This window comes from Heptranchias perlo, chromosome 42 (genome assembly GCF_035084215.1).
Source record: "Heptranchias perlo isolate sHepPer1 chromosome 42, sHepPer1.hap1, whole genome shotgun sequence".
Lineage (NCBI taxonomy): Eukaryota > Metazoa > Chordata > Chondrichthyes > Hexanchiformes > Hexanchidae > Heptranchias > Heptranchias perlo.
This window is the reverse complement of record NC_090366.1, coordinates 3,831,995-3,840,417: the sequence shown is the minus strand read 5'-3', so window position 1 is coordinate 3,840,417 and position 8,423 is coordinate 3,831,995. Positions and strand designations below refer to the sequence as shown.

Genomic DNA, 8,423 nt, shown 5'->3' with positions numbered 1-8,423 from the left:
ATCAGGAGGTGAGTCACTCGCCGCAGAATACCCAGCCTCTGACCTGCTCTCATAGCCATAGTATTTATATGGCTGGTCCAGTTAAGTTTCTGGTCAATGGTGACCCCCAGGATGTTGATGGTGGGGGATTTGGCGATGATAATGCCGTTGAATGTCAAGGGGAGGTGGTTAGACTCTCTCTTGTTGGAGATGGTCATTGCCTGGCACTTATCTGGCGCGAATATTACTTGCCACTTATGAGCCCAAGCCTGGATGTTGCCCAGGTCTTGCTGCTTGCGGGCATGGACTGCTTCATTATCTGAGGGGTTGTGAATGGAACTGAACACTGTGGAATCATCAGCGAACATCCCCATTTCTGACCTTATGATGGAGGGAAGGTCATTGATGAAGCAGCTGAAGATGGTTGGGCATTGGACACTGCTCTGAGGAACTCCTGCAGCAATGTACTGGCGCTGAAATGATTGGCCTCCAACAACCACTACCATCTTCCTTTGTGCTCGGTATGACTCCAGCCACTGGAGAGTTTTCCCCCTGATTCACATTGACTTAAATTTTACTAGGGCTCCTTGGTGCCACACTCGGCCAAATGCTGCCTTGATGTCAAGTGATGTATTACCCTTGTTACATTCACTTCTAATTTCCTGCTTCAAACTGTGCCCTACATCAGCACTACTGTTTGGAGGCCTATAAACAACTCTCACCAGTGTTTTCTGCCCCTTGCTGTTTCTTAGCTCCATCCAGACTGATTCTACATCTTGATCTTCTGAGCCAAGATCCTTTCTCACTATTGCTCTGATTTCCTCCTTTACTAACAGCGCTACCCGACCTCCTTTTCCCTTTTGCCCGTCCTTCCTAAATGTCGAATATCCTTGAATACTCAGTTCCCAGTCTTGGTCACCCTGCCGCCACGTCTGTGTAATGACAATTAGATCATACTCATTTACTTCCATTTGTGCCGTTAATTCATCTACCTTGTTGCGAATGCTGCATGCATTCAGATAAAGTACCTTTAATTTGGCCTTTTTAACATTTTTTCCTATTTTGACCTTATTTGCTGCTGGCCTTTGTTTCAGCTGCCTTCCAATTTCACTTGCTACATTTCTGCCTTCCACATCCAGCTTTGTTCTTCTCTCTTCTGAATCTCCTCCCAGATTCCCATCCCCCTGCCAAGTTAGTTTAAACCCTCCCCAACAGCACTAGCAAACCTCCCCGCAAGGATATTGGTCCCGGCCCTGTTGAGATGCAACCCACCTCCCCCAGAACTTTGCTTTGCTTTCCACTGACAGTCCTCCGCTCTACTAGTTGAGCTATCAAGGGGAAGCAGCAAAAGTGCCTTTCTTTGGTGATTGTTCACCGTCTGCCTTTTTATACCGCCAGACTCGTGGAATCATGTGTGCTGAGTGAGGCTGACTCGGTACCTGCTCATACCACAGCACTGTGCGAGTGTGAGCTGCTATGTACTTGCCATAACTTGGGGCAGTGGATAACGTGTCTGATTATAGATCAGAATATTTTAGTTTCGTCTCCTACCTGCCTCGAAGGCTTTTGCAAACTATGAATTACTTTATGACTTTCAATACATTGCAAATTGTCCTACGTGGTAGTGCTGCCTGACTGCTAGCATAGTAAGTGTCTTCTTAGTGTAACAGGCAGTGTGTCAGTCTCATAATCTGAAGGTGCTGAGGTCAATTCTCAGGTATCAGGGTTTGTAATGCGTTTTCCCATCTTTCTATCATTGCTGGATACCAAAATCAAGAACTTTTGCTTAATGCAGCAGACCAAAGGTTTTGTTGTCCCTTGACCTCTCTGTACCACACACGACGAAGATGAAGAAGTGGTTCTTGGGCTGCCTGACAACTGACGCCACTTTTGTTTCTGGACAGTTGCCCCAAGGCAAAAGTTGAGAATGCAGGCATCAATCCTGTTACCTCTCACGTGCTGAGCACGACCGACCATTTAAACTAATTCCCCAGTTGCACCTGGTTAATTGCCCTTCACATTTCCCGCTTCCCACTCGTCTCCAAACATCTCCACGACCAGAAGAGAAATCTTGCCTTGGGTTGGCCCCTCCCTGAATACATTTAATACTTTGCTCCAATCGGCGATATCGAGCGAGCAACAGCAGAACGGGAAGCCACAGTAATCGTGAACGATGCTGAGAAGAGCCCAAGGCTGCAGAAAGTTGACGAGGTCACCGGAAAGGAACAGCCGTTACGAGCTTGAGGAACACCGAGAGCCCTGTCTGACTGATAGAAGACTGTTTTTCCTGAAAGTGAGTGCGTTTTGAAGCTTTTCTGCTCAAAGGCACTCCCTGCTGGTGAGCAGAGGCAATTGCTCGAACAAAACAGCCGTGTTTGGGCAGACACAGAAAGCTTTAAATTTTGAGAATGGAGAAAAGGTATCCGATGCCTTGGTGCCAACATGTTAAGCTCTAAGTTGCCTGTAAATTTAAGAGAGCGGCCTTGATCTAATTGCTGCTTATTCCAAAAATGCACTCACTCCTTCGAGCCGGAATCGAACCAGCGACCTAAGGATGGCTTATAGTTTTATTACTACAGTCCTCCGCTCTACCAACTGAGCTATCGAAGGGAAGCGATGCAGGTTTGGTTTTGTAGTGATTGTTCACTGTGCACCTTCGGTCACTCCTGGTCTCTTGGAGTTGCGGGCGCATGACTAAGACTGGTTCGGTACCTGCTCAAACCACAACACTGTGGGAGTGTGAGCTGCTACTTGCTCTCTATAATCTCGGTTAGTGGTGCAATGGATAATGTGTTTGATTATAGTGTTAGAAGGTTGTAGTTTTGGTTCCTACCTCGTTCAAAGATTTCTGTAAACTTTTTTGTTACTTCAAAAATATACTTTATTTTATAAAATTTACCAATACACATAGTTCAAACTAAATATCACAATTTCAAAGCAATACAATTCAAAACAAAACAATACAGATCGTACACAATATGAGCGCAATTCAAACAAAGTATATATCTTATAATACATGGTGAACAATACAAAGATGGGATGGCCTTACCACATAGAACCTTTGCCTAGGCTGCACTTTGCTTCAGTGCATCCCACAGCACGTATTTCTGGACCTTAGAGTGTGCAAATCGGCAACGCTCGGTCATGGACAGTTCTTTCAGCTGGAAGATCAACAAGTTTCAGGTGGACCAAAGGGCCTCCTTCACCCAGTTGATGGTCTTCCAGCAGCAGTTGTTATCTGTCTCGGTGCGCGTCCTGGGGAACAGCCCGTAGAGTACAGCGTCCTGTATTACCAAGCTGTCAGGGATGTAGCAGGACAGATACCAACACATCTGTCTCCACACCCTCTGCGTCCATTTGGAGGTGGATGACGGTCTCGTCCCCGCCGCAGCCTCGAGGGGAGCTCACGATTTCACTGAGATTCCGTGCGTGTTGGAAGGACCGCACTGGGAGGGCCCTTCTCGCCACCACCCAAGCTACATCCTGGTGCCTGTTGGCCAGTCCCTGCGATGAGACATTCTGCCAAATGATTTCGACCATCTGGTCGGGGAACTGCCCAATCGGATCCAGCCTCTCCTTTCACTGCAGGACCCCCAGAGCGTCCCATGCCGACCACTGTCTGATGGCCTTGTGGGCGAAAGGATTCCTCCTCAGGAACTTCTCCACCTGCAGGTGGTTGGGTACGGTCTGGCTGGATGTGATGTGTCTGCTCAGCTAGCATACTCCGACCGAACCTTCTCAGTGTGGTGGACAGGTAGAAGCTCAGCACGCAGTGATTTTTCTGCAGGCTGAGGCTCTTCTCAGCATCATTACTGTGGCTTCCCATTCTGCTGTTCTGGGTAATGAGGTGGGTCAAGTGGAGCAAGTGTCAGTTGGGTAACATTTAGGCAACAGTAATCATAGTATCATAAGGTTTAAATTAGTTATGGAAAAGAATAAGGAGCAATCTAAAGTGAAAATATTAATTGGAGGGAAGCCAATTTCAGTGAGCTGAGAACGGATCTGGCCCAGGGAAATTGGAATCAATGATTAGCAGGCAAGGAGGAGATGATTCGGGTACAGTCTATGTACTTTCCCATGAGGGGGAAAAGTAAGGCAACTAAAGCCAGAGCTCCCTGGATGATGAAAGAGACAGAGAGTAAGATGTAGAAGAAAAAGGGCGAGTAAGGCAGATGGCAGGTTGACTATACAAGTGAGAACCAGGCTGAATATAGAAAGTACAGAGGGGAAATAGAAAATGAAATAATAGGGGCAAAGAGAGAGAATATGAGAATAGACTGGAGGCTAACTTAATAGGGAATCCAAAAGTCTTCTATAGGCATATAAACAGTAAGAGGTAGTAAGAGGAGGGTGGGGCTGATTAGAAACCAAACAGGAGATCTACATGGAGGCAAAGGGCATGGCTGAGGTATTAAATGAATATTTTGCGTCTGTCTTTACCAAGGAAGATGCTGCCAAAGTCACAGTAAAAGAGATACTGGATGGGCTAAAAATTCATAAAGAGGAGGTACTTGAAAGACTAACTGTACTTAAAATAGATAAGTCACCCAGTCCAGATGGGATGCATCCTAGGTTGCTGAGGGATGTGAGGGTGGAAATTGCAGAGGTGTTGGCCATAATCTTCCAATCCTCCTTAGATACGGTGGTGGTGCCAGAGGACTGGAGAATTGCAATACTCGTTTACTATTATATGCCTGTAGAAGACTTTTGTATTCGCTTTTATATTAGCCACCAGTTAATTCTCACATTCTCTCTTTGCCCCTCTTATTTCCTTTCTCACTTCTCCTCTTTATTTTCTATATTCACTTGTATTATCAACCTGACATCTGTCATACGCCCTCCTTTTCTGCTGCTTCTTACTCTCTATCTCTTTCATCACCTATGGAGCTCTGGCTCTTTCAGAGCTGACTGGGAGGAGTTAGCATTAGTGATCAGGAAGAGGAACATTGCCTAACCCTGGGGTACTTGGTTCCATCATATCACACCGCTCCCCCCAACACTGTCCTAGCTAAGACCAAGCTGTCAGCACGGACCAGGAATCAAACCTGGAACATTCCTGATTTGTCTTCTGAGCCGTGGTTGAATCAGTCACCTGTACCAATAGCATCACACAGATCATCCATGTGGCGATGAAATGCACAGACCAACATCCGCTGACTCTCAGAGTGGGCCAGGTGGTCATTTCATTGAATGTAAACTGAAATCCTTCTCCAATTCCCTTCAAATGATCGATCTCAATAGCCTCCTGTGTGAAATTGCCCCCTCCATATTCAAGTCGCCCTCTGTGTGAAAATATTGCTTTTCACTTCTCTCTTTGTTCTTCTCGTCAGAGCCCTTAGTCTGATTCACAAACCATTGGATGCAACATTTTCCATTTACCGTTCTGGAACCTTTCATCAATTTAAAAACCTCAATCAATCTCCCATTAACCTTCACTGTTCTGTAAAATTAGCCCCAATTTTTCTTCATTATTATAACCTCTGGATCGTGGCATCGTTCATTTACAAGCCCACTGCTCAACAATGCAAATCATGTCCAAAACTTCAATGCATCATTTCGCATAACATCACCAAACAAAATGTGCTCTCCCCAAATGATTTCACGTGGAGAAAATGCCCTTTTAAGAATGACGTTCTACATTTTAAAAACCGTGGGATTATTAAGGACGGAATCCAGCGGGACTGAACGCGAGAATCACATCCCCAACTCATTCCAATCTTTAAGCCTGAGGATTGAAGCCTTGATATGAAGACGAAGGTGAGACCACCTCACTGATGTCACAACTCAGCTGGGCTGCTCTAGATGCTCTGTGTTAAAACAATACAGTCAAACTCTGATAAACGCATCTCCCACTTCCCACGATGCTTCATATTCTGTAGGAAACGAAAGGGAAGGGAATTATTACACTGGGATTCCACATACCCGAGGTCAATGGGGTATAGTCCTGAAGATTGGAATTTCATGCAATGAGAGTAAATGGAAAGGGTGTTAGCCAATCACAATTCTATACACTGGGAGTGAATGAGAAGGGGTTAGTCAATTACAATTTTATTCAATGGGTGGGAATGGGAAGGGGTTTGGTCCATTGGGAGTCCATTCAATGGGAGCGGATTGGAAGGCTTTGTTCCACTGGGATTCTATATAATAGGAGTGAATGGGAACATCTGTTGATCCTCAGAGTGGGCCTGTGGTCATTTCATTGAATGTAAATTGATCAACGTGACAGCATATGCTCTGTGGTGATATCATCACTTCGCCGATGGGGGTATTACCTGCTAGAAACATCAATGACATGCCGAACCACGACGAACAATTCAATAAAGAGACGCTCTCTTCAAGGCAAAACATCTGGGGAAAGCTTTGTGTCAGTTCATGGAATCATCGAAATTAAGCACAGGAGATAATTCGGCCCATCATATGAGTGCTGGCTCTTCAACTAGAGCAGTCTGCTCGAATCACATTTCCCTGCCAGTAATCTTTTGCATACTTCAGTTTAAAATCCTTCTCCAATTCCCTTTAAATGATCAACCTCAGTAGCCTCCCGTGGTAAAGCGTTCAATGGAGGCGAACATTGGGAGAGGTGTATAACGGGCGGCCGATCTGATACCGCCCATTTTATGCTATTGCGAAAAGTTAAATTGACTCCCTTCATGTTCTAGTCGCCCTCGTGTGAAAATATTACTTATCACTTCCCTCTTGTTCTTCTAGTGAGAGTCCTCAGTCTGTGCTGCCTTGTTACTGATACACCAAACATTAGATACAGCATTTCACTATTTACCTTTCTGAAACCTTTTATCAATTTTAAAATCTCTATTAAATCTCCCCATAATCTTCACTGTTCCGCAAAAATAGCCCCAATTTTTCTTCATTGCTATTACCCGTGGATCGTGGCATCGGTCATTTACAAGCGCACTGCTCAACAATGCAAGTCATGTCTAAAACTTCAATGCATCATTTCGCATAACATCACCGAGCTCCTCTCACTCCCCCAAACAAAATGTGCTCTCCCCAAATGATTTCACGTGGAGAAAATGCCCTTTTAAGAATGACATTCTATATTTTAAAAACCGTGGGATGATCAAGGGATAAAATCCAGTTTCGATGGATATTCTTCGCTCTCTTGTTCCTCCAAAGCTGCAAATCCTCGTCACACACACTCTCCCACCTCCCTGTGCCGAAATCCAAAACCCACCGCACCATCTCCAACATTTCGTTCCCATTTTTCTCTCTCCCTCTCCTCTGGTTGGGTTCAGTTCCACATCCACTGTGTGGAGAGTGAGGAGAAAATAAACTGGGCCATGGGGACCCTGAAGCCCCGCCCACTCTCTGTTCCTGGTCACTGGGACACTGAAGCCCCGCCCACTCTCTGTTCCTGGTCACGGGGACCCTGAAGCCCCGCCCACTCTTTGTTCCTGGTCACTGGGACCCTGAAGCCCCGCCCACTCTCTGTTCCTGGTCACTGGGACCCTGAAGCCCCGCCCACTCTCTGTTCCTGGTCACTGTGACCCTGAAGCCCCGCCCACTCTTTGTTCCTGGTCACTGGGACCCTGAAGCCCCGCCCACTCTCTGTTCCTGGTCACTGGGACCCTGAAGCCCCGCCCACTCTCTGTTCCTGGTCACTGTGACCCTGAAGCCCCGCCCACTCTCTGTTCCTGGTCACAGGGACCCTGAAGCCCCGCCCACTCTCTGTTCCTGGTCACAGGGACCCTGAAGCCCCGCCCACTCTCTGTTCCTGGTCACAGGGACCCTGAAGCCCCGCCCACTCTCTGTTCCTGGTCACTGGGACCCTGAAGCCCCGCCCACTCTTTGTTCCTGGTCACGGGGACCCTGAAACCCCGCCCACTCTTTGTTCCTGGTCACTGGGACCCTGAAGCCCCGCCCACTCTCTGTTCCTGGTCACAGGGACCCTGAAGCCCCGCCCACACTTTGTTCCTGGTCACGGGGACCCTGAAGCCCCGCCCACTCTTTGTTCCTGGTCACTGGGACCCTGAAGCCCCGCCCACTCTCTGTTCTTGGTCACAGGGACCCTGAAGCCCCGCCCACTCTCTGTTCCTGGTCACAGGGACCCTGAAGCCCCGCCCACTCTCTGTTCCTGGTCACTGTGACCCTGAAGCCCCGCCCACTCTCTGTTCCTGGTCACAGGGACCCTGAAGCCCCGCCCACTCTCTGTTCCTGGTCACAGGGACCCTGAAGCCCCGCCCACTCTCTGTTCCTGGTCACAGGGACCCTGAAGCCCCGCCCACTCTCTGTTCCTGGTCACAGGGACCCTGAAGCCCCGCCCACTCTCTGTTCCTGGTCACTGGGACCCTGAAGCCCCGCCCACTCTTTGTTCCTGGTCACTGGGACCCTGAAGCCCCGCCCACTCTCTGTTCCTGGTCACAGGGACCCTGAAGCCCCGCCCACTCTTTGTTCCTGGTCACGGGGACCCTGAAGCCCCGCCCACT

General features: G+C 47.9%; 1 non-coding gene across 1 annotated transcript; it reads right to left on the bottom strand.

Moving 5' to 3' along the window:
• Positions 1 to 2,499: 2,499 nt before the first annotated feature.
• On the bottom strand, positions 2,500 to 2,589 carry trnay-gua (transfer RNA tyrosine (anticodon GUA)). Its single transcript is given in 2 exon segments — positions 2,500 to 2,535; positions 2,553 to 2,589. It is a non-coding gene; the product is annotated as a tRNA-Tyr (tRNA).
• Between the last annotated feature and the right edge of the window lie 5,834 nt (positions 2,590 to 8,423).